Source organism: Chlorocebus sabaeus, chromosome 27, assembly GCF_047675955.1.
Source record: "Chlorocebus sabaeus isolate Y175 chromosome 27, mChlSab1.0.hap1, whole genome shotgun sequence".
NCBI classification, from domain to species: Eukaryota; Metazoa; Chordata; class Mammalia; order Primates; family Cercopithecidae; genus Chlorocebus; species Chlorocebus sabaeus.
In genome coordinates, this window is record NC_132930.1 from 11,593,077 (window position 1) to 11,617,337 (window position 24,261).

General features: G+C 37.0%; 1 long non-coding RNA gene across 1 annotated transcript in view; it reads left to right on the top strand.

Moving 5' to 3' along the window:
• LOC103246206 (uncharacterized) overlaps positions 1-24,261 on the top strand; it is a 52,257-nt gene that overhangs the window by 2,367 nt on the left and 25,629 nt on the right. Inside the window, exon 2 of the long non-coding RNA XR_012091617.1 lies at positions 2,858-2,933. This is a non-coding gene — a long non-coding RNA (uncharacterized lncRNA). The remainder of the gene's footprint in view (positions 1-2,857; positions 2,934-24,261) is intronic.

Sequence of the window (24,261 nt, forward strand, 5' to 3'; positions counted from 1 at the left end):
CGCGCCCGGCCGTCTGGTGTTGTTTTCTATTGTTTATGACAGAATACATAAAACTGGGTAATTTATAAAGAAAAGGAACTCATTTCTTACAGTTACAGAGGCTGAGAAGTCCAAGGTCAAGGGAGTGCATCTAGTGAGATCCTTCTTGCTGGTGCAGACTCTCTGAAGAGTCCTGAGGCAGCACAGGATATTACATGGTAAGGAGGCTGAGTGTGCTAACGTTCTAGCTAAGGTCTCCTTATAAAGCCACCAGTTTCACTCCCATCATGAGCCACTACTTCATTAACCCATTAATCCATGAATCTGTGGATCTGTGAATGAATGAATCCATTCATGAAAGTAGGGCACACAGGATCTGTTTGCCTCTTAAAGGGCCCACCTTTCAATATAGCCACATTGGTGATTAAGTTTCAACATGAGCTTTGGAGGGGACGTTCACACCATTCCAGATTTCACCAAAAAGTTACAAGGCATACTAAAAGGCAGAAAACACTGTTTGAAGAGACTGAACAAGCAGGAGAACTAGAATCATATAGAGCAGGAGTGTTGGAATTATGAGACCAGGACTTTACGGGCAGATCACGAGGTCAGGAGATTGAGACCATCCTGGCTAACATGGTGAAACCCCGTCTCTACTAAAAAAAAAAAAAAAAAACCAAAAAAACAACAACAAAAAAAACTAAGATGAATGTGCTACTGGAGGTAATGGAAAAGTAGACAACATGCAAGAGCACATGGAAAATATAAACAGAGAGATAGAAATTCTAATAAAGACTCAAAAAGAAATGCTAGAGATAAAAAACACTAACAGAAATGAAGAATGCTCATGATTAATTTCCCCCAAGTTCATGTCTGACAACAAATCACACGTCCTAGAAGCTCAGAGAACTCCAAACAAGATAAATGCTCAAGAAATCACACCTAGGCATATCATATTTAAACTCTGAAAAACAAAATATTTTTTAAAAATCGTGAAAGAGCCGGGCGCGGTGGCTCAAGCCTGTAATCCCAGCACTTTGGGAGGCTGAGACGGGCGGATCACGAGGTCAGGAGATCGAGACCATCCTGGCTAAACCGGTGAAACCCCGTCTCTACTAAAAAAATACAAAAAACTAGCCGGGTGAGGTGGCGGGCGCCTGTAGTCCCAGCTACTCGGGAGGCTGAGGCAGGAGAATGGCGTGAACCCGGGAGGGGGAGCTTGCAGTGAGCTGAGATCCGGCTACTGCACTCCAGCCTGGGCGACAGAGCGAGACTCCGTCTCAAAAAAAAAAAAAAAAAAAAAAAAAAAAAAGTCGTGAAAGAAGCTGAAGGGAGGGGGACATTACGTATAGGGGAACTAAGATAAGAATTACATTGAATTCTCAGAAACCATGAAGAAGAGAGTGGAATAAAATATTTAAAGTGTTGAGAATTTTTTTAAAACCCACAAACCTAGAATTCTGTATCCTGTAAAATTATCCTTCACCAGTGAAGGAGTCTACTCCTCATTGATTAGATGCCAAACACAAAGTGGCTAACTTTGGTGAAAGAATCTTGACCTGCTTTTTTCAAACTGGAACTACTTCTTGCCATGCATTTTCCTCCTGACTCTACAGTAAAGCTGCTTTAGTTCTAAGTGTTTTGATACTACAAGGATGTAGTGGTCAGTAATCAGATCAAGACTTGGAAAAAAAAAAGAGTATTTCATGTAAACATTATTTGGGGGTTACTCAAACAATACCACTAATTTATGCTTTAATGTAAAACACACACACACATTTTTGCAGAAGCACTATATGAGGATTCAAATCCCTGAATATCAGTAAATGGAATTGAGAAATATTTTTGTGTAAGAATGATAAGGAAGTTGATTCTGTACTATGAAGGAGGTACAATTGTTTCATGTAGACTTAAAATTTTTTTTATTGTGTTTCATGGCCAGGAGTAGCAGCTCAAGCCCATAATCCCAGCACTTTGGGAGGCCAGAGGTGGGAGGTTCACTTGAGCCCAGGAATTTGAGAATAGCGTGGACAACAAAGTAAGACCCCTTTGCTACAAAAAAATTAAAAAATAAAAATTAGCCAGGCATGGTGGCATGTGCCTGCAGTGCCAGCTACTTGGGAGGCTAAGGCAGGAGAATCCTTTGAGCATGAGTTCAAGGCTGCAGTGAGCTATGATCATGCCACTGCACTCCAGCCTGGGCGACAGAGTGAAACCCTGTTTCAAAAAAAAAAAAAAGTGTTTTATGTTTTTTATACTGTTTTTAACTAAAGTTATAAAAATGTTTCCAACAAGTTATCTCTCCTTATGTTTTAAGAATCTAAATTATCTCGATGAGTTGAAGTAAGGGTGTTAGCAGCTTTCTAATTAGTATTATAAATCTGTCTAAACAAGAGGACATTCTAGTACACAAAATAATGTCACTGTTTCAAACAAGTCTAGACCAAAAAAAAAAAATTAAAATTTTCAGAGTCAAAAATGAACATCTGAAGAGAAACTAATTCCTCCTTAAAAATAAAAGTATCTTCAAAATAGAAAAAAAGTTTCAGAATCATTTCATAGTTTAATTGCAATATGTCACTAACAGATGGTGATTCTTCTCTTGGGAAAGATTTAAGTAAAAACTTTGATATAAAACCAAGGTAAACATACAGTGTTCATGTAAATGTACACATGGTATAACATATCCTTATCATTAAGCTAATTTTTAAATTAAAATCAAAGATTTAAAAAAGTGAAGAAGTAAAGACTTTCTTAGACAAAAAAAAAAAAAAAAAAAAAATTTGAGGGAATTTGTTGCCAGTAGACCTGCCTTGAACAAGAAATGTTAAAAGAAGTTTGTTTTTTTTTTTTTTTTTTTTTTTTTTTTTTTTTTTAGAGAGAAAGAAAATGATATGTCAGAAACTCAGATATCCATAAAGAAAGAAAGAGCATTGGGAAAAGAATAAATGAAGGTATAATTAAATATTTTTTCTAATACTTAATTGATTTGACAGGTAACAGTTTGTTCTGAATAAGAATAGCAACAATGTATTCAATGACATATGCTTATATATAAATATATGCTTATATATAAGGGAATTAATGATAACAATGATTTAAGGAATGGGAGGGAAGAAATAGAAATAATTTATTATAGGGTACTTACGTTACCTGTGAAATGGTAAAGTGTTATTTGACAGTGGACTTGGTAAATGTATATTGCTAAATATAGGGCAACTACTAAAAAAAGGTTTTAGAAAAGTGTAATTGATATGCTAAGAAAGGAGAGAAAATGGAATAATATAAAATGCTCAATTAAAACCACAAAAGTCAGGTAAAAAAATGTAGAAGACAAAAATAAGAACGAAGAACAAATGGAAATGAAACCATACAATGTCTGATCTCAAGCCTTAGGCACTTAAACTAGAAATCAATAACAGAAAAATTGCTGGAAAATCCCCAATTACTTGGAGATTAAACAACACACTTCTAGATAACACACGGATCAAAGAAGAAATCTCAAGAGAAATTTAAAATAGTTTGAACTAAATAAAGTGAAAATACACTTGTTAAAATTTGTAGGATGCGGTGAAAGCAGTGATTGTTTTGTTTGTTTTTGCTTAGTTTTTTTTTTTTTTTTTTGAGTTGTGGTCTTGCTCTGAATCCCGGGCTGGAGTGGGGATGCAGTGGCATAATTATACCTCACTGCAGCCTCAGACTGCTGGCTTCATGCTATGCTCCCACCTTGGTCTCCTAACATGCTGGGATTACAGGCATGAGCCACCATGCCTAGCAAAGATAGAAACTTATAGCATCGAATGCATATTTTAGAAAAGAAGAAAGCTCTAAAAATAAATAATCTAAGCTTCCACTTTAGGAAACTAGAAAAAAATTTAAATTAAAAGTAAAAAAAATAAAAGATATAATAAGAATTAGAGCAGAAATCAGTAAAATTGAAAATAGGAAATCAATAGAGAAAGAAGACCAAAAGTTGGTTATTTGAAAAGAGCAATACAATTGACTAGCCTCTAGCTAGACTAAGAAGAAAAGAGAGAAGACTCAAAAATTACTAATGTCAGCTGTTCTAATGAATTACTAATGAATAGCCTGTATCTATTTAAAAAATCAGACCAGCAATTAATAATTTTCTAGGCCGGATGCAGTGGCTAATGCTTGTAATCCCAGCACTTTGGGAGGCTGAGGCGGGTGGATCACCTGAGGTCAGGAGTTAGAGACCATCTGGCTAACATGGTGAAACCCTGTCTCTACTAAAAATACAAAAATTAGCTGCGCGTGGTGGTAGGCGCCTGTAATCACAGCTACGCGGGAGGCTGAGACAGGAGAATTGCTTGAACTTGTGAGGTGGAGGTTGCAGTGAGCCAAGATCATACCACTGCACTCTAGCCTGGGCGACAAGAGCGAGATTTGGTCTCAAAATAAATAAGTAAATAAAATAATAATAACTTTCTGAAAGAGAAAGCACCAGGTTCTGACAGGTTCACTGGTGAATTCTGCCAAACATTTAAGGAGGAAATTATACCAATTCTCTATGGTCTCTTTCAGAAAATAGAACCTGAGGGAATACTTCATCACTCATTCTTTAAGGCCAGCATTACACTAATACCAAACCAAGACAAATACATTACAAGAAAAGAAAACTACAGACCAATATCTCTCATGACCATAGATGCAAAAATTCTCAACAAAATGTTAGCAAATCAAATCCAGCAACATATAGAAATAATTATACACCGTAACCAAGTGGGATTTATTCTAGGCGTACAATGCTGATTCCACATTGGAAAAACAATTAATATAATCCATCACATCAGCAGGCTAAAGAAGAAAAGGTATGTTTGTAGACTAATGGATGAGAAAAAAGCATGTGACAAAATCTAACACTGATTCATGATAAAAACTCTCAATAAACTAGCAATAGAGAAAAACTTCCCAACTTGATAAAGAATGTCTACAAAAATCCTACAGCTAACATCATACTTGCTGGTGAGAAACTTGAGGATTTTCCCACTAAGATCAAGAACAAGGCAAGGATGTCCCCTTCTTACCACTCCTTTTGAGCATCATACAGAGAGTTGTAGCTAATGCAATTAGACCAGAAAGAAAATGAAGGGTATACTAATTGGGAAGGGAGGGGGAAAAACCATCTTTGTTTGCACATGATGTGATTGTCTATGTAGAAAATCTGAAGGAATGGACAAAAAAGCCCTCTTGGAACTAACAAGTGATTATAGTAAGTTTGCAAGATACAATGTTAATGCACAAAAGTCAATCTCTTTCCCCTATACCAGCAACAAACAAGTAGAACATGAATTTAAAAACACAATACCATTTACATCAGCATCCCCCAAATGAAATACATAGCTATAAATCTAATGAAATATATACAAGATCTATGTGAAGAAAACTACAAAACTTTGTTGGAGACAGAGTCCATGTTCATGGATGGGAAAACTTAGAATTGTTAAGATGTCAGTTTTTCCCAACTTATCTACAGATTGAATGCAATAAAAATCCCAGCAAATTATTTTGTGGCTATTGACAAACTGATTCTAAAGCTTATATGGAGAGGCAAAAGACGCAACTCAGTTTTGAAGGAGAAGAACAAAATTGGAAGACTGACACTACCTGACTTTAAGACTTATGCCACAGTAATCAGAGAACATGATACTGATGAAAGAATAGATGAATAGATCAATAAAACAGAATAGAAAGTACAGAAAAGACCCACATAAATTTAGTCAACTGATTTTTTTTGTTTGTTTTTTTGAGATGAGTCTCACTCTGTCGCCCAGACTGGAGTACAGTGGCATAATCTCGGCTTGCTGCAACCTCCGCCTCCTGGGTTCAAGTGATTCTCCTGTCTCAGCCTCCCGAGTAGCTGGGACTACAGTTGCACACCACCACGGCCAGCCAAATTTTGTATTTTTAGTAGAGATGGAGTTTCACCATGTTGGTCAGGCTGGTCTCAAACTCCTGACCTCAGGTGATCCACCCATCTCAGCCTCCCAAAGTGCTGGGATTACAGGTGTGAGCCACTGTGCCCTGCCTGATCTTTGACAAACGAGTAATGGCAATACAATGGAGCAAAAGTAGTCTTTTCAACAAGTTGTGGTGGAACAACTGGACATCCACAAGCAAGAAATGAATGTAGACACAGAGCCTTTTCAAAAATTAACTCAAAGTGGATCATAAACCTAAATGGAAAATGTGGAACTATAAAGCTTCTAGAATATAGGAGAAAATCTAAGACGAACTTGGGTATGATGATGACTTTTTAGATACCACCTAAGAGCATGGTCCCTGAAAGAAATAATGATAAGCTGGACTTCATTAAAATTTGAAATTTCTGCTTTGCAAAACACAACTGTAAAGAGAAGACAAGCCACAAACTGGGAGAAAATATTTGCAAAAAACACATTTGATAAAGGATTGTTACCCAGAACATACAAAGAATTCTTAAAACCCAGCAATAGAAAATGAACAACATGATTTTAAAATATGTAAAAGATCCGAACAGACACCTCACCAAAGCCAGTATACCGATGGCAAGTAAAGATAAAGAAATGTTCAAAATCATGTGTCATTAGGGAATTGCAAATTGAAACAACAACTATTACACACCCATTAGAAGGACCAAAATCCAGAACACTGACAACACCAAATGCAAATGAAGGTGTGGCACAACAGGAACTCTCACTCATTGCTAGTGAGAATCCAAAATGGTTCAGCTACTTTGGAAGATTGTTTGGCAGTTTCTTACAAAACTAAACATACTGTTAACATACAGTCCAGCAGTCATGTTCCTTAGAATTTATTTAAATGAATTGAAAACTATGTCCACACAAAAATCTGTACAAAAATGTTTATAGCAGCTTTATTCATAATTGCTAAAAGTTGGAGGCAATCAAGATTATCAAGATGTTTGTTAGTAAGTGAATGGATAAATAAGCTATGGTATATCCAGACTAGGGAATATTATTCAACACTAAAAAGAAGTGAACTATCAAGCCATGAAAATATATGTAGGAACCTTAGCAGCAAATTGCTGAGTGAAAGAAGCCATTCTGAAAAGGCCACATACCATATGATTCTAACTATATGACATTTTGGAAAAGGCAAAACTATGGATATAACTGTCAGTGGTTGTCAGGAGGGAGGGCGGGAAAAATAGGCAGAGCACAGAGGATTTTTAGGGCAGTGTCACTATTCTATACAATACTGTATTACTATGGTGAATACATATCATTATACATTTGTCAAAACCCATAGACTGCACAACCTCAAGAGTGAACCCCAATGTAAACTATGGACTTCGGATGACAAAAATAATTCATCAACCGTACTTAGTTCAACCAATGTATCACAATGGTTAAAATGGAATTTTAAGGGACCAGAATACCCAAAACAAAAGAATAAAGTTGGAGAACTCACATTTTCAAAACTTACTATAAAGCTGAAGCAACTAAAATAGTGTAGTATTGGCATAGGATACTATATATAGATCAATGGAACAGAATTGAGAGTCCAGAAATAAAACCATACATCTGAGGCCAATTGGTTTTCAATGATTGTCAAGACAATTCAGTGGGTGAAAGAATAGATTTTTTCAACAATTGGTGTTGGGACATGCAAAAAATGGAATTGCACCCCTATCTCCCAGAATGTACAAAAATTAACTCAAATGGATCAAAGTCCTAAATGTAAGAGCTAAAACTATAAAATTTTTAGAAAAAGCCAAAGAATTCCTGACCTTGGTTTAGACAATTATTTGTTGGATCTGACACCAAAATCGCAAGTGACAAAAGAAAAAAATAGACAATTTGTACTTCATCAAATTAAAAAGTTTTATGCTTCAAAAGACAACATCGTGAAAGTAAAAAGGTAACCCATAAATTGAAACAAAATAATTGCAAATCATATACCTGATAAAATATTTATATCCAAAATAGATAAATCTTACAACCCTAAAACAAAGACAAATAACCCATCGAAAATGGGAAAATGATTTGAATAGCCATTTCTCCAAGGAAGATCAGAGGGTATGAGAAACGCATATGATCAGACAGAGTATGAGATACACCTATGATCAGAGAGAGTATGAGAAGCGCCTACGATCGGAGAGGATAGAGAAGCGCCTGCGATCGGAGAGGTTCTAGAGTAGGGAAACTGAGTGCTTACGTAACAAGCAAGTTTTTTTTTTTTAAGTATGAAAGAATGTGGTTTCATTTCACAAGGTCATGCAAATATATCCACATCAGTTGTTATGAAAGAAGTCGGTAGCAGTACAGTCTGAGATGGTGTGTGTGCTATCAGAAGAATTAAAATAGCACATTTAAGAAGCAAGTTTTAAGCCTATATTTGTGGACCATAGGAACAACAAACTGTCATCCCCCAATGGTAGTATTCGATAGGGCCAACTGATATGAAAGCATGCAGTAGCATTTTAAAAAAATCTGGCCGGGCGTGGTGGTTCACACTTGTAATCCCAGCACTTTGGAAGGCCGAGGTGGGCAGATCACGAGGTCAGGAACTTGAGACCAGCCTGGTCAACACAGTGAAACTCCATCTCTACTAAAAATACAAAAAATTAGCTGGGCATGGTGGCGGGCGCCTGTAATCCTTGCTACTTGGGAGGCTGAGGCAGGAGGATCGCTTGAACCCAGAAGGCAGAGATTGCAGTGAGCTGAGATTGCATCACTGCACTCCAGCCCGGGTGACAGTGTGAGACTCTGTCTCAGATAAATAAATAAATAAATAAATAAGTAAATAAATAAATAAATCTGTTGTTGCACAACAGCAAAATTTAATAGTCTAATAACCACTTTATTATTTCGCAATTCTGTGGTTGACTGGGCTCTTCACAATGGTTTTTTTCTCCTCTGTGTGATGTTGGCATAGGCTCCTGTCGTTTGTGGGCTTGAATAGTTTGGAATGTCCAAGATGGCTCACTCAGATGGCTGACATTTGATATTTGCTACTGGCTGCTGGCTATTGGCCGGGCGCCCACCTGGAGCTATTAGCCAAAGCTTACTTACATGTGGCTACTTAATATGTGGCCTCTCCATGTGGCTTCGGCTTCTCAGAACATGCTGGATTCTGAGAGAAAGCATCCTAAGAATAAACTTGAAGAGGTAAAATTGGAAGCTGTCAACTGGCATGATGCCCACATCTGCCACATTCTTTTGGGTAACCAATTCACAGATTGAGCCCAGAGATAAGAGGAGGGGAAAAATATTCCACCTCTCAATGCAAATAATCACAAAGAATTTATGGTCATTTAAAAACGATCACAAGCGCCAACAGAAATCAGAAGCAAAGCACAATGCAACCAGTTCTAATTTTAAACAAATAATTACCAGTAATTTTTCTCAAACTGCAAAGATTCAAAACTATGCAATTCACCCATGTTAAAGTTTGAGACCAAAATTTTTCTTTGAAAGCTTCATTAAAAACAAATAATAAAATTACTATGTAGAAAGACCTGAGAAGTATTATATTCAAACATAAACAGTATAAAATATTGATTTTCTTTCAACGAAGAATTTTTAAAAATCAATGACATTGTGCATAGTACATTTGTTTTCTTTTAACATGTAAAAACAGACTACATTAACAATTACAGATCTAACATTTGGAGTTTCAGCTGCTTGCAAATGGCTGTGAAAATCATGGAGTATTTGAATTACAAGCTTTGAGGCTGATGTGTAGTGCCATCAGATCACTTATCTAGTGAGTGAGCTTAGTTTTCCATCTGTCATTTGTAACTTTTTGGAATTTGTTTTATTCTACATGTTATCATTTGTATTAATAAGTATTAATAAATTCGTTTCTTTGTAGTAAATAATTCTCAAGAGGGAAAAAATACAGAGCCAAACTGTGACAGTAGAAAGCCAGAAGCCTGTACAAATGTTGACATACTCATGAATATGAGTGGTTCAACATGGCGAAACCCTGTCTCTACTGAAAATACAAAAATTAGTTGGGCGTGGTGGCATGCACCTGTTATCCCAGCTACTTGGGAGGCTGAGGCAGGAGAATCGCTTGAATCTGGGAGGTAGAGGATGCAGTGAGGTGAGATCACACTACTGCGCTCCAGCCTGGGTGACAGAGCAAGACTCTGTCTCAGGAAAAAAAAAAAAGTTCTCTGAGGTCACTAATGTCAAGAATCCAGTGTACTATGCAAGGGGACTTCAAAAAGTTTTTGAAAGATGGAATTAAAAGATTAAAAATTAAAAATGTAAATGTATTTCTCAAAATAACTCCATCATGCTCAAGACAGTTTTGTAAGCCATGATAGCCACTTAGTCCACCCCTAAAGAACTGAGAATCCTGTAAATTTAACCAAGTCAATGCAGTCTTTTTTACATAATTAACTGAAGAAAAATAGGTGCCTTTTCAAGATTTTTTTAGGATTAGAAAACAAAAGGAAGTCAGAAGGGGCAAAATCAGGACTGTAAGGCAAAAACCTAGTGATTTCCCATTGAAACTTCTGCAAAATTGCCCCTGTTTGATAAGAGGAATGAGCAATAACATTGTCATGGTAGAGAAGGACTCTGGTGAAGCTTTTTCAGGCATTTTCTTTTTAAACTAAAGCTTTGGCTCACTTTCTTAAAACATTCATAATAAGCAGATCTAATTGTTCTTTGGCCCTTCAGACAGTCAACAAGCAATATGCCTTGAGCATCCCTGAACATTTTTGCCATGACCTTTGCTCGTGACTGGTCTGCTTTTGCTTTGGCTGGACTACTTCCATCTCTTAGTAACCATTGCTTTGATTGTGCTTTGCCTTTTGGATTGTACTGGTAAAGCCATATTTTATTTCCCATTACAGATCTTCAAAGCAATACTTCAGGATCTTGATCCACATACTTTTTTTTTTTTTTTTTTTTTTTGAGACAGAGTCTCACTCTGTTGCCCAAACTGAAGTGCAGCAGCACAATCTTGGCTCACTGCAACCTCCGCTTCCCAGGTTCAAGCAATTCTCCTGCCTCAGCCTCCTGAGTAGCTGGGACTATAAGCATATGCCACCATGTCTGGCTGATTTTTGTATTTTTAGTAGAGATGGGGTATCACCATGTTGTCCAGACTGATCTTGATCTCCTGACCTTGTGATCTACCCGCCTTGGCCTCCCAAAGTGCTGGGATTATAGGTGTGAACCACTGCAAAAATTTTTATAATTTTTTCTAAAAAATTGATGTGAGTGGTCTGCTGCTGTGGGTTTCATCTTCAGCTTGTCTTGTTCCTTCCTAAAAGGATTGATCAATCTGTAAACTGCTGATTTCCTTGGGGCATTGTCTTCATAAACTTCCTGTAAAGCATCAGTGATTTCACCATTCTCCCACCAATGCCTCACCATAAAGTTGATGTTTGTTTCTGCTTCAATTTCAGTAGCATGTTGCTCTGATAGGGATCTTTTTAAAACTGATACCTTCTTCTTTTTACTGCCTCAAACTAGATCTTGTTCAGACATGTTATAACAAGCTAGTACAAGTTTATTTTGGTGCAAAATAATCTTGAAATCCATATATGCATTTTTCATAATGCACTTTTTTGTTTTTGAAACAGGGCCTCTGCTGTGTTGCCCAGGCTGGAGTGCACTGGTACAATCACAGCTCCCTGCAGCCCTGATCTCCTGGGCTCGAGCAATCCTCCAGCTTCAGCCTCCTGAGTAGCTGGGACAACAAATATGCACCACTATGCCTGGCTAGTTTATTTGATTTTTAGCAGAGGCAAGGTCTCGCTATGTTGCCCAGGCTGGTCTCAAACTCCTGGGTTCAAGTAATCGTCCTACCTCCGCCTCCTGAGTAACTAGGACTACAGGCACATGCCACTGCATCTGGCTGACTTACTTATTTATTTATAGAGGTGGAGGTCTCGCTTTGTTGCCCTTGTGCTGAGATTGCAGGTGTGAGCCACCATGCCTGACCTGTTCAACTTTTATGCGCCAGATACAGTATCATGCCAGTTACAGAGATCAAAGACTCAATCAGTCTTCAAGAAGCTACATAGTTGTACAGATAATAAACAATAATACAAAACAAAACTATAAATCAAGCAGGACTCAGGGTTCTGACTTCTGCAGCCAAATAAGTAGCTAAGATATACAGATAGATGAGATTTGGGGACTATCAGTTTGGTTTGGAGTATATTAAATCATGAGGGACTCATGGGCTATCAAGTTGGAGATACCTAACTTGGAAGTGGGCCTTACGAGGGGTCACAGCTAGACATGTTGTCATTGGCATATAGTCATTGGCAGTTAAAGCCATGAGGGCGAGTAATGTTTCTCCCCAGAGGGCAATAAAAAGAAGAAAAGTGTGTTTCACTTGGTTTGATTTGGGGGTTGGGAGGTTGGTTTTTGTCTTTTATTTTTTCCTCTTCTTAAATGTTTGATGGAAGGCTTGTAACAGAACTGAATAGCATTAGGAAGTGAAACTGAATTCACTGAAGCTCGGATAGAGTATAGGAGATTTTTGAATGAGAAAAGACCCTTAGCCAGGGGAAGGTGGGTGGTTAAGTTTCATGGGGTAGCTTCAAGGAGCACACAGGAAAAATCTTTTCAAGGAGAGACACCAAAGGAGCTGAGGACAATTTAGCTTGACTGGAAGAACACAGGCAGTGCTACAACATGAAAGATGCTGAATACCTTCAGAACTAGTCGTAACTAATGGGAGCTCTACACTGAATGACATTTCCCATTCTTGTGAACAAGAGGATGCTATTTTTTGCATTTAGAATTTTCTCTAGTGCTTTGAGCAGACTGGAAGATGTGAGGATGGAAGTCTTCCAGTCTTCCACATGTTAAAACAGAAAGGAAAGTGGGGGACCTTGATTTGTGTTTTCTACAGTACCTTGAGTAGTGCCTTTCACAGAATAAACACTCAGTTTATGTTTTAATATGAATTGATGGCATTTATTACCTAGGAATTGGCCATCAATAAGATACTTATTGATATAAGAAACTTCTTATATTAGCTAGCTAAAAAAGGAAAGAATGCATATAATTTTGTTCTTTTCATATAAGAATTAACTATTCTTTAACCTGTATATTTTTTTCCAGTTGCTTAGTGCTTTTGCAGCACTTATTTTTAGTGTAGTATGTTTCATGTTTCTTATGAAATGTGGTGGACCACCTTGGTCAGCAGAAGGGAAAATAGGGGTAGCAGTAAGATTTACTAGAAAGAGTGTAATGATTTTTAGTGTAGCTTTTTTCCTTCCTTTTTTTCCACCATTTCTTCCCCTCCCTTCTTCCTCCTCATAAACCCTTTCCCTCTCCCCACAAGAAGACAATACATGTTAGCAACTTAATATGAATTCTGTCATACTTTTCCTCCATGGTCATAAATCATTAATGTGGCACACACATGTATATGTGTTTATGTATGTGTATCCATATATGTAATGCACACACATAAACACATATACATGTGTTTTCTGGCACTGTTGAAAAATGGTAATGTATACGCATTTTTTTTTTTTTTTTTTTGGATCTTACCTTTCTTATTCAACAATATCTTCTGGATATTTCTCCAAATCCCATTTCATCTTTCCCCTGTGGCATCCACTTTATGCTCAGGGTTTTGCTACTAGAACATTGAGGTCCTTTTAGATATTTTTTTAAACATAATCATACTTTTATTTCTTTGGAATAAATTCCCATGGGTAGAATTGTTGGGCTGAGGACTATATGTATTTTAAATTTTAATAGATTTATCAGAGTGATTTTCAAAAAGATTACAATGCTTAATGCTCCCACTAGCAACTTATGAAAGTACTTTTCCTTCACTTTCTCACCAGAAACAAGCAACAATTTTCATAGGTTCTCTTTGCTGGTCTGATAGGAATAAGGTTTCATTGTTACTTTAACTTGCATTTCCCTGAGTGCTAATGAATTTAAACACTTTTCATATATTTGTTGGCTATTTAAATTTGTTCTTCTGCTATCTAACTTTATGGAGTGGTTTTTCTTTTTTTATTGTCAATTTGTAAGAGCTCTTTTTCATATTCTTGTATAGTTAAACATGTCTATTTAAAAAATAGCTACTTGGTTTCTAGGCTTGGCTTTGAAGTTTTTACCTGCTTATAGAAGACTTTATTGAATGATTTTAATTTTTTTACACTTAAGTCTTTAATATAGAGAGAAGTAGTTTTTACATATGGTATAAGATGCAGATCTTCTTTTATACTAAACTCAGCCCAAACTCCTCTTCAGACCTTCACCCAGGGTAGAGAGCTTGCTACCTCCTAACTGTGTTAAAATAACACATATATTTTTATTATACTCAGGAGGGGGTCCTATAGCCAGGACACCTTATATTTACTTAGTGTATTAGTCCGTTTTCATGCTGCTGATATAGATATACCTGAGACTGGGAAGAAGAGGTTTAATGGACTTACAGTCCCACATGTCTGGGGAGGCCTCACAATCATGGCAGAAGGCAAGGAGGAGCAAGTCACATCTTCAGTGGATGGTGGCAGGCAGACAGAGAGCTTGTGCAGGGGAACTCCTCTTTATAAAACGATCAGAATGCATGAGACTTACTCACTATCATGAAAACAGCATGAGAAAGACCCGCCCCCATGATTCAATTACCTTCCACTGGGTCCCTCCCACGACACGTGGGAATTGTGGGAGTAACAATTCAAGATGAGACTTGGGTGAGGACACAGCCAAACCATATCACTTAGTTCAGTCTCAGATTATTCTTTTCAGAAAGTTAAACTGATGCTCTACGTTTGGCCTAGAATTCTGGTAGAAGCAAGAATGTAAACATTCCACATTAGTCTCCTCTTTATTTTGTCTTTTTTTTTTTTTTTTTCGGTTGGATTTTGTTTTTGGTTTTTTATAAAGTCTTAGTAACTTACATAATTCCCCTACTTTCACTGACTTTATTCTATTTTTATTAACTAACCTTACATCTCTCCATCTTCTAAGTCATTTTCTTTATGTTTAATATTGCCCACTCAACAATCCTTAGTCCTACCAAAGGACTTTTTTTGGAAGTCTTTTAGGAATGGTAGAACTTACTGATGTTCTATAACCATTGTTACCTTTTTTATTATATCATAAAATTCTACTATCTTAGTTTTTCATTTTTAATATTCACTTTTACCTCCAGTTTGATAAAAATTATATAATAATATGGTCAATGTAACATATTTTCAAGAAATTGGCTGAGACATTTTTCAAGCTTGTGAACATAATTTTTTCAACATTCCAAAAACCTAGTAACTAAGCTAAGCTGGTATATAATGACCATTGCACATTTAATCTTTAAACATGATATTAAACATCACATTTGGGTTCTTAAAAATTTTATTTTTTTGCATTGCCTCACAATACATATTTATATTTTAAGTGTTTCTATTGTAAAATAAGACTTGCTGAAGGACCACATGGTGTAACAGCAAATTGAACTTGGTCATGAACTCCTACTTTAAACCCAGGTCATTGCACTTACTCATTCTTTGACCTTGGGAAAATTATCTTCTCTGAATCTGTGCTCCCATGCATAAAATAGGAACAAAAATGTTCACGGAATTTGGTTTTAGAGACAATTTAATTAGTTAAAAAGAGAAAAGAAAACAAAATCCCACTATCAATATGTATTACTTTTTTGCATATTTCGTTCTGGGTTTTGCTCCTATGTATATCTATTTTACTATGTATTTATGAGTATGGTATATGTGTATATTTAACACGTTTATTTAGGTCAAATAAAAAATGTAACACTTTTATTTGGCTGTTCAGTATCGAGCAATAAAAAAGCATATAATCTTAATAAAATAGATTTTTAGTTTTCTCATAACAAATAAGTCAACTTATTTGCATTTCAAATTGCAGATCCTGGCTGATGCTGATTTTGCTGGTCCAGGGAGCACACTTTTAGGTCACTGATCCCTAGATAATTGTTTCCCAAATCCCCTTCACTTTTTGTCATATGAGTGATATGAAAAACAGCATGTATTTTTTAATGTTGATTGTTTACAAAGCAACAAATCTTTTCCTATTATATGCCTTTTGAAAGTCACTTTTCAGTTTATTATTTTCAAGCTGCAAGATGCATTTGATATTATTTTATATAATTTTATAATTTTAAAATTAGGGACCCTGATGCCTCATTTTCTGATTTTTATTATGTATTCTGTTTTTCTCATTAGGCTGACAGAATAGATAAGAGGATTTCAGTAGGTAGATAGGAGGGAAGGGATATTTAGAGGTAATTAGGTAGAGTGGAAAACACAGACAAGTTGATTTGAACTCAGTAATAATCCTTTAATAATTTGGATAATATACTTTCTCAGCCTCACTTTTTTTTTTTAATCTATAATACAGCTAATGATATCCACCTTAGAGGGTTGTTAAAAAGATGAGATAACATATATGATGGTTGCTAGCCATGCCTCATCTATAGTAGGCACTCAATAAGTAATAGGTGAGGTAATGTTGTTACTGTTATTAAGCAATGAAAAGTTCAAGTTTGAACTTGTTTTTTATTTCAACATTATAATTTGTATATATCGCAATAAATCTTGATAAAAATAAAGGTATAATACCCATCAAACTAATAAAATACATTTTCTAGGATGAAAAATGACAGATGCAATTTGTTCAAAAAAGAAAATGTATGGAGGAGAATATTCAGACAGTGATGACAGGAAACAATGGAGATTACACAAGATCAGAGTAAAATGTTCATAATTGTTAAAGCTGGGGGATAATCACATGGGAATTTATTATACTATTGTGCCTATTCTTATGTATGCCTGAACGTTTTCATAATAAAAAGTTTCAGGCTGGACGCAGTGGCTCATGCCTGTAATTCCAACCCTTTGAGAGTCCAAGGCAGGAGCATTGCTTGAGCCCAGGAATTTAAAACCAGCCTGGGCAGCATAGTGAGACCCTGCCTCTACAAAAAAATCTAAAAATTAGCTGTGGGTTGGGTATGGCGGCTCATGCCTGTAGTCCCAGCACATTGGAAGACCGAGGCTGGTGGATCGCTTGAGCTCACGAGTTTGAGACCAGCCTAGGCAACATGACGAAACCGCATTTCTACAACAAATACCAAAAAAAAAAAAAAAAAAAAAAAAAAAAGAAGAAGAAAGGAAGGAAGGAAGGAAAAGAAAAAATTAACTGAATGTGGTGGGTCATCCCTGTAGTCCCAACTACTTGGGAAGCTGAGGTGAGAGAATCGTTTGAACCCAGGAGGTGGAGGTTGCAGTGAGCCAAGATCGTGCTACTGCACTCCAGCCTGGGTGACTGCAGTGAGACCTTATCTCATAAAAACAAAACAACCCCAAAAAAGTTATTTTAAAATCAGTGCTCTCATTTAACAAACATTTTTTGAGCATTTATCAAGTGCCTTGCTCTACATCGAACTGTCCTTCAGTCCTATTGCTGTTACTGAGGTGTGAAGGAAGTGTGGAGCATAGGAGGAAGGGTTTAATATCAATGGATAGAGGGTATGTGGAAAGAATTGGGAAAAGCTTTACAATGTTGAAGATATGGGCTTTGAAGAACGAGTAGGGTTTGGTTGGATGGAAAAGAGATTAGAATGGGCATTCCAGAGAGACAACAATCTAAACAAAGGCACAGCGATATGAAAATCCTGGCATTTTCCATGATCGATGCCTTTTCTAATGTGCAGGCCTGTGGGAGCTGAGGCTGGAAGGACCTTGTATGTCATGCTGAGAAGTCGGGACTACATTTCTTCAACTGTAGGTTCTTGAGTAGGAGGGGGATGTGATTCGATATGTATTGTAGAAAGATAACTTTGCTTTTTAAGAAAACAACTATTGAGGTATAATTGATATACAATAAACTACACATATAATTGCTGAGTTGGACATATGCATGTACCTGTAAAACTATCAACACAATCAAGATAATAGAAAGATAACTTTGATTACGAGTTTGAGAAGAGATTGGAAGGATAAGACACTAGAGACAGACTAGTTAGGATACTCTTAGAACCTATTGAAATAAGAACTAATTTAAGGACTTTATGAGTATTGGCAGTAGAAATGGAAGGGTGAAGACAAGTTCAAGACATTTTCTGGGTGGAAATTTGACCTAGGATTGAAGTAGGGAGCTATACTGTCCTCCACAGTGTAAACTAAGTTGCTATGAGTCATTTAAAATAGCAGTAACTAGAATTTTTTTTCCGCTTCTGCTGAAAGCATTTGAAGAATGATTTTTCTCACCTGAGCATCTTTTCTTCAAGTTCATGGTTCAGCTTTTATAAGGACTAGTATTGTGCTTTCAGGGGCTGTTTTCTTTTATTGATCCATTTATTCCCCCTCACCTTTCTCCTTTCTTCCTTTTGTGTGTTTGTCCATCCACACACACTCCTTTCTTTTAAACAAAACATAATTTACTTTCTTATGACTTGTGGATATAAAATCATCACTATCTTTTGGGCTTAACATTTAAGACAATTTCATAAATGTGAAGCTTAAAACCTATTTCCCCAAATATTTTGCATTATTAGATTTTTGAGGGAAGTACATATTGCTGACATGTAGAAACTTTTTTTTTTTTTCTTTTGAGACGGAGTCACCCAGGCTGGAGTGCTGTGGCATAATCTTGGCTCATGGCAGCCTCTGTCTCCCGGGTTCAAGCAATTCTCCCACCTCAGCCTCCCAAGTAGCTGGTATTACAGGCGCGTGCCACCATACCCAGCTAATTTTTGTATTTTTGGTAGAGATGGGGTTTCACCATGTTGGCCATGCTGGTCTTGAACTCCTGATCTCAGATGATCTGCCTACCCCGACCTCCCAAAGTGCTGGGATTACAGGCATGAGCCACTGTGCCCAGAAACTTTTTTTTTTTTTTAATCATAGAATCTGTGTAGGTAGTGTTTTTTAGGTGGAGTTTCTCTGTTGTTTTTTCTCTCTCTCTTCCCACCCCCCCACAACACTAGAAGACCATAAGTTATGCTTTGTTTTAGAAAAAAGAACATATCACATTTCTAGATCTTCTTGATATATTACAACTAGAATATGTCTATAAGGAGAAAATAAATGGGTAGAAATACCAGCACAATTAGAATAACCAAGACATTGATTTCAGGAGGCCTCTATTAACGAAAGGACCTAGAGAAGCTGCCACGTGGCAGAAATCATGAATAATATGTTGAATTGACTTAGATCCCTTAAACCCAGTCTTGTTTCACATCAGGTACCTTTGAGTTTACCTGGAGTGCAGCTTTGCCATAAAGTAAACCGTAGGCCTACGTTAGAAATTAGTAAAAGTTCCTCTCTCTCAACAAGTTGCTAAATCAACTTGATGAGAGTGTTTATTTTGTAAGGAAATACTGCACTGAAATAATCATGTAATGAAGAAAGATTTCTTACTCTATTTGCTACCATAGACATACACCATATCATATTCTAGATCTAGACTTTTAAGTTATAAACAATTAGCAGTTGGAAGAAATAACAAATAAATGACTCTCGGGACTGTATTTTCTCTCTATATTTATACAACTACATTTGAGTTGTCTTTGTTGGCAAGAATCAGATATAACATAAAAATGCATTCCTACCACAAGTGTGTAACCTGTATCAAATCATAAGGAAACATAAGACAGCCCCAAAGTGAGGGACATTCTACAAAGTAACCGGCTTGGATTCCTTACACATGTCAAGGCTAAGCAACACAAAGGCTGAGAGACTTGCACGTTTTTTAAAGACGAAGATGTGATAACTAAATGCAGTGCATAAACCTGGATTGGATCCTGCTCCAGGTGAAGATGACATCTATAAGAACATTATTGGCGGTGACTCACGCCTGTAATCCCAGCACTTTGGGAGCCTGAGGCAGGTGGATCCTGAGGTCAGGAGTTCGAGACCAGCCTGGCCAACGTGGTGAAACCCCATCTTTATTAAAAATAGAAAAATTAGCCATGGTGGCGGGCACCTGTAATCCCAGCTACTTGGGAGGCTGTGGCAGGAGAATCGCTTGAACCTGGGAGGCAGAGGTTGCGGTGAGCCGAGATCATGCCACTGTACTCCAGCCTGGGCCACAGAGCAAGACTTTGTCTCAAAAAAAAAAAAAAAAAAAAAAAAAAAAAAGATTATTAGGACAAGTGATGAAATTTGGATACGGACCATAGATTAGAAAATAGGACCTGGTGTGGTGGCTCACACCTGTAATCCCAGCACTTTGGGAGGCTGAGGCAGGTGGATCACTTGAGGCCGGGAGTTGGAGACCAGCCTGGTCAACATGGCGAAATCATGTCTCGACTAAAAATACAAAAATTTGGTGGATGTGGTGGCACACGCCTGTGATCCCAGCCACGTGGGAAGCTAAGGCACAAGAATCACTTGAACCTGAGAGGCGGAGGTTTCAGTGAGCTGAGATGGCACCACTGCACTCCAGCATGATCAACAGAGGGAAACTGTCTCAAAATCATTTTGTATCAGCATTAGATTTCTTTATTTCAGTGACTGTGCTGTGGGTATATAATAAAATGTCCTACTTCTTAGGAAAATGCATATTGAATTGTTTAGGGCCAAAGAGACACTTTATGTAAACAGTTGGTAAATCCAAGTAAAAGGTAGATGTGAATTTTTTGTACTATTCTTGATATTTTATCAGAAAGTAACCTCTACAAAAATATCTTAGAAAAAAATCATTATTTTTGAGAATATTTTATTGTCCTAAGTTTTTATTTCAAATTGGTGTGTTGAATTTTATAAATTTCTTAATAAAAGACTTGTGTATTAAACATATTATTTATTATTAAACGTTTTCTGATGACAGTTATTCACAATTACCTTCCAAACAGCTATTTTATCACAAGTTCATTATAAGTGCTGGCAATTAAAATCATATGTAACATATTAGGGATGCTGAGAAAGAGAAGGGCAGCCCTTGACCTGTGGGGCCAGCCTGGCACTCACTGGTAGGCCTTGGCGCTCTCCTGTTGGACATAGTTTCACAAAACATCAGCATTAGGCAAGGCCAATCTGAGACCATGCTAAATACAAGATAATAAATACAAGATATCTTGATGCAATACAAGATAAACACACATTTTTTTTCTAAATGCACACAAAAATAAGGTTACCGTGTCATCTGCAAAATACCAAACATCCCCTTCCCGGCTACTGTTAGTGACGGTGGCTTCTTTACCAATTATAGCTTGAGCTATGCTCTAGTGCCCTCCCTATAGGTAAGATTTATTGAGGTAGCTAGTCACAGAATTGTCCTCATATTCTGCCAACACTCAGTATACAGTGAACCCCTGCTTCCTTGAACTCTCCCCCAAATCACAACCAGAGTCCAAATCCATGACAGATTCTAACACCCTCTTACTGAGGTGCCCCAAGCCTCATGGTGTGCCTCTCAGGTTCAAGTGATTCTTGTGCCTCAGCTTCCCACGTAGCTAGGATCACAGCCTCATGGTGTGTGTGTGAATAATAAACACAACTTGTTCAACTACAGGTGTGTTCCTGATCACAAGACATTGACAATGTCTAACATGATGTATAATACAAATCAATATGTAATAGGTCACTCACAGACATATATTTCTACCAATATGTAAGTGCTATTTGATTTTCGTTTGGCTTAAAAATAGAAGGTTTATAACTACCTGGCTAAGATCATTTTGTAGTAAGGAATTTATGGCCCTGTATTTTAAAAATCAAGTTCTATGGTACAATAAAAGTAAGTATTTTCTTTTGTAAACATTAATATTTTACCATGTGGATGGTAAATGATGGACAGTTGTTGGCAACTGAATGAAAGAAAGATGCTCCATGTTTTCCTGAAAAAACACTTGGTTCTTGGAGATGATTTAATATTCGAATTGCATATCTTCTTTTTTTTTTCTTTTTGAGGCAGTCATTCTCTGTTGCCCAGGCTGGAGTGCAGTGGCATGATCTCAGCTTATTGCAGCCTCTAGCTCCCAGGTTCTTACCTCAGCCTCCTGAGTAGCTGGGACTACAGGTGTGCACCACCATGCCTGGCCCCTTTCCCCTAGCGTAATGTCTTCTAGGCTCATCCATGTCATAGCATGTATCAGTACTGCAGTCCTTTTAATTGGCAAATGGTATCTTATTGAATTGATATACCACATTTTCTTTTTCCATTTATCAGTTGATGGCTATTTGGGTTGTTTCCATTTTGGGCTATTTTGAGTATTACTGCAATTAACACTGGTGTACACATTTTTTGTGTGTTATTTCTCTTGGGTAGATACCTAGGAGTGAAATTGCTGGGTCAGGTGTTAACTCTATGTTTAGTCTTTTAAGGAACTGCCATACTGTTTTCCAAAGCAGCTGCACCATTGTACAATCACATCAGCACTCTATGAGGGGTCCAGTTCTCCACATCTTTGCTAACACTTACCTGTTCCTTTTATTATAGCCATCTTAGTGAGTGTGAAGTGATTTTTTCATTGTGGTTTTGACTTGCATTTTCTTATGACTAATGATGTCGAGTATCTTTTCATGTGCTTATTGACCATTTGTATATTTTCTCCAGAGAATTGACTTTTCAGATCCTTTGCCCGTTTTCAACATTGGGTTAAGTTTTTATTGTTGAGTTGTACGTGTTCTTTATATATTCTGGATACAAATCCTTCCTTTATCAGATAGATGATTTGAAAATATTTTATCCCAATATGTGAGTTATCTTTTCAATTTTTTGATGTGTTTTGCAGCACAGAAGTTTTTAAATTTTTGGCTGAGTGCGGTGACTCACATCTGTAATCCCAGCACTTTGGGAGGCTGAGGTGGGCAGATCACCTGAGATCAGGAGATCGAGACCAGCCAGGCCAATGTGGTGAAACCCCGTATCTACTAAAAATACAAAAAAATTAGCTGAGTGTGGCGTGTGCCTGTAGTCCCAGCTACTCTGGAGGCTGAGGCAGGAGAATTGCTTGAACCCAGGAGGCAGAGGCTGCAGTGAGCCAAGATCACGCCATTGCACTCCAGCCTAGGCAACAAGAGTGCAACTCCATTTAAAAAAAAAACAAATGATTGCCTGATCCAAGTTCATTCAGAATTATGCCTGTGTTTTTTTCTAAAAGTCTTGCATTTAGATCTTTGATCCATTTGGAGTTAATTTTTGTATATGGTGTTTAGTAGGGTCCAAGTCCATTCTTTTGTATGTGTATAGCATCATTTGTTGCAAAGACTATTCTTTCACCATCAAATGATCTTAGCACTCTTGTCAGAAATGATCGTAAATGTTAAGGATTATTTCTGGACTCTCAATTCCATTCCATTGATCAACATGTCTATCCTTATGACAGTACAGCATTGTCTCAATATCTATAGCTTTGCAGTAAATTTTGAAATGAAAAAGTGTGAATCCTCCAACTTTTTTCTTTTTCTTCAGCATTGTTTTGGCTATTCTGGGTCCCTTAAATTTTCATACTAATTTTTGGATTCAGCTTGTTGATTTCCGCAAAGAAGCCAACTGATATTTTGATTCAAAATTGTGGGGTGATTTAGAATTTATAAAAAGCTTTTGTTTATGCTTCTTGAATAATTATCTCATTTGTCGTTTTTGCTAAGCATTGTTGTACATTTTGTAAATGAGGGCCTTAAAAGGTTCAAAGAGGCTGACTATGTAATTATTAGTTTTTTTTTTTTTTAACTCTAATACTTGTTCTTTATATCGTAGCTTCTTTCTTAATATGCCCTCAAGTAGCCATTTAGAATAATAAAGTCTAAATTATAAATGTGATACTACATTGGTGGGAAAATTAGTCAATAGCTAAATTAAAAACATTCTTATTAGGAACATTTTTTCAGTTAGAGGATATTTGACTGCTTAGAAAAATTGTGAAGAATTTGTGTTAATCCCTTAAATCTAGTTAATTATCTCAGGCAGGGTTGAGATGACATGAAGTCACCCAGTGAGTAAGGAAGGTAGATAATGACAAGTTATTATTTGTAGTACACTGAATGAAGGATATTTTATTTAAAGGGTCCTAATTATTCTTTTTCCAGAATGATTTGAATATGGAACCACACACCTATTAAAAATCACACTTATGGGGACCACACTGATATAATTTTTGTTTGTTTTTGAGACAGGATCTCACTCTGTTGCCTAGGCTGGAGTGTGATGGTGCAGTGCTGGGCTCAAGCAATCCTCCCATCTCAGCCCCCAAGTAGCTGGGACTACAGGCATGCACCACCATGCCTGACCAATTTTAAAATTTTTTGTGGAGATGAGGTCTCACTGTATTGCCCAGGCTAGTCTTGAACTCCTGAACTCAAGAGATCCTCCTACCTTGGCATCCGAAAGCGTTGGG